General features: G+C 43.3%; 1 protein-coding gene across 1 annotated transcript in view; it reads left to right on the top strand.

Annotated features, from left to right (window-relative positions):
• The window catches only part of LOC114059511 (p53 apoptosis effector related to PMP-22-like), a 15183-nt gene that overhangs the window by 8052 nt on the left and 4165 nt on the right, over positions 1 to 2966 (top strand). The gene's annotated exons all lie outside the window — the stretch shown is intronic.

The following is a 2966-nucleotide window of genomic DNA, read 5'->3' as shown; positions in this document are numbered from 1 at the left end:
ATTTAAATCCTGGCTAAATATCTTGCGATTACAAGGTATTTCTGAGTATAAACCACTTAGAAACTGGGGCTGATCTGTCATTCTCTGAGTGTGAGCAGGTCTCTCCAGCCCTTAAGGCAGAAAATGGTGAGAGGGTAAACTTGCACCTCTCTCCTCCTGAGAGCTGGAGGGGTAAGATCTTTCAGACAGACAGGTGAACTAGGTGCCTGTGGGGACTCGACCAGCTCTCAGAAGGGACAAGGAGCTGCAAAAGCCTGACTTGATAGGTATGGGGATGAGGGGAATCCTGCATGCAGAAACAGCAATTTCAGCCTGAGTCCTGCAGCAGCCCCTCTGCTGAAGGCTCTCCGTGTTGGTGGGGGTAGCAACAGTTCTTGCAGAAAAGAAACATGCCAGGGCTGCACCCTGTGCTCAGGAAAGGTACAGGCTCCCATCCCAATCTCTCGTCTGTCACTTATTAGAAGACTCATGGTTAATTTTTGAGATTTCACTTACATTGTGTGTATATAGAAGTCTAGAGCTTTTTGCTGCTCTTCTTCTGATTCTCATAGGGGATCAAATGTCCAGTGGCTGACTACTACTAGTCCAGCCCAGAGCACACCCATCTAGTGCTGTGGCTAGCACATATGACTCTGTCTTATCAGGTCTTGTCAGTATCAACTGGCTGTTAACTGCTGTTGGAAAAGATAATCCAGCAGGAGAAAGAGAGGAAGTTATGGGATCACCAGCGCTGAGCTCTGTCACATGTGAGCACAAAACTCACTGAAAATGATGGTGCCTACTGCTGCCCTGTTTCTGAAAACCTGAAACAAAGTTTGATATTAATCTTCCTGACAAGATATCTCTCTCAGTCATAAGTGTTGTCATTTTCGTATTGCCAGAGAGAAGACAATAAATCACTTTAAGCAGAGCTGGGGCTGACCTGTATCTAAAAGTTTGTTACGCTTGTAAAGTAAACACAGATGTTACAAAAATGGCAGAGAAAGCACTGGGGGCATTCTGGCTTGTACTTCTCCAGTTGTGTTTTTGTTGCACCAAACCCCGAGGTGTCTTAACCTTGGTTGATATATTTGAGTTTGCAACCTAAGTTTTATCAAACAGATGCCAGATTTGTCTTCCTACATCTTGTCAGCATATATAGTGCATCTGAAAGGGAATGTGCTATGGGAACTGTTGTTGTATGTAACTAAGCACTTGCTGTGCTTTTTTTTCTTAATAGGGTAAATATTGATAAATAGCTTTCCAAGATCATTTAGTCTGAATCGGTTTTCCTGGACTGGCTGTGTGGCTATATATCCCTTTATATTAGTTATCACTAAAGAAATCCTATTGTGGAGACAATATTCAATGCCTGTGTTAGGTCTGAGAAATGTCTGAGAATATTTTGTATGAAAAGATTTTATCAGACTGCTGCCATAGTTTTAATCTCCAGACACTCATCAGGTGTCCTTCCTCCCTCCCTCCCTCTCTCTCTCCTTCCTTCCCCCTCACCATTCCCTTAGGGATGGGGTATGAAACATGCACAGCTAGCTGAAGGAGAACCAATTTGAAAAGTTTTTGCTGTCTTGAGTAGCTTCAGGGAGAGAGAAGAGAAAACCCTTTTCCTTACCTTTTCTATGTGAGCTTTATTGTCTTCAGGTGGCAGTAGTGGTGGTTGGGAGTTTTGGGCAGAGATTCAGCTGACAGGTACCTGCTCTATTTCACTTTTGCTGTTGGAATAGAGGAGAAGGAAACCAGTTCGAACTTATCTAATTAAATGGTTGTAAAAGAATGCTTTGCTTTCAGATTGCAAATTAATGTATGTAGTGGAGGTATCTGAGATAGTTTTACTGCATTCTCTGTCTCAAAATACTATTTTTTGTCATTTGTGCAACTATTAGAGTACATGAGTTAAGGTGGGGGGGTTATAACTCTTTAGGAAAAATTTATTTTACCTCCTTTTTCCTCTTACTTTTTGCACAGAAAGAATAGAAGCCACAATGAAAGCAAGATCTCTCCAAAGTAACTTCAACTGTATTGGAACGGACAGCTCTGATGAAAGAGATTTTTTAAAATGTTCTGACCTAGATCTCACTGCCCTCTTTATTCCTACATTAGAGGGAGCTCGGGATCTGGCCCTACCTCTGTCTGTGTGAAAGTAGAAACCCACATTATGTAGATGTGGGAATTGAATTGTGATGACAGCTGACTGGAAAACAAAGCATTAGCCAGTATGGTTTAGCCCTTGTGGGCAGGTATCCTGCCTTCAGGGCAGGAACACATTTGCTTATAGTTGTTTGCACAGAGCTCACCTCAATTACCTGGTTTCTGAAGTGGACAGGGTCTGTGAGGGCCTTTTTGCAAGGTCATGTTACTGCAAAAGTGGAATTGCTGTCTGTTTTTCTAGGAAGTTTTCTTACCATTTTTGCCTTGGCACTCGCCTGTGGTTGTGTGAGTTCTAGGTGCTAGTGCTGCTCTGCTGGAATACAGCCACTTGATTCATACCTGAGCCTCTCCAGCATGCATTAGCTTGATACTAAGAATCTCCACCACCCTGTTCCATCAAATGTCAAAATAATGATTCAAAGACTCTTCAACTTTAAACTCAGATTTGTCTGTTTCTCTTCCACCTGCTACGTTTTAGCTGTGAATAGATATTTAACTTCAAGAACTATCTTTTTGTCATCTTTTCAGCTATTCCAAATTTATTTCTTTTTGGTCATTCTAATTTTGCTACAGGTGCGCTATTCTTGTCATAAACAAACAGGAAGAAATTATATGCTCACAGGGAGCCCCCGGTGGTCCAGGGGAAAATACACTGCACTGTCACTGCAGAGACCCGGGTTCGATTCCCGGTCGGGGCCCCTCCCCGGGCAGATGGAGCTCGTCAGCCCATAAGGCAATCCATCTACGTCCTGAGGACCTCGCTGCCACCGTCCAAGCGTGCTTGGCCCCGGCAGATGAACCTCAGGATTAAAGGGTGGGCT

This window comes from Empidonax traillii, unplaced genomic scaffold, assembly GCF_003031625.1.
Source record: "Empidonax traillii isolate 1590-97213 ecotype Southwest subspecies unplaced genomic scaffold, ASM303162v1 scaffold229:size1690559, whole genome shotgun sequence".
Taxonomy (NCBI): domain Eukaryota; kingdom Metazoa; phylum Chordata; class Aves; order Passeriformes; family Tyrannidae; genus Empidonax; species Empidonax traillii.
The sequence above is the reverse complement of the archived record's forward strand: the minus strand, read 5'-3'. Positions and strand labels throughout refer to the sequence as shown.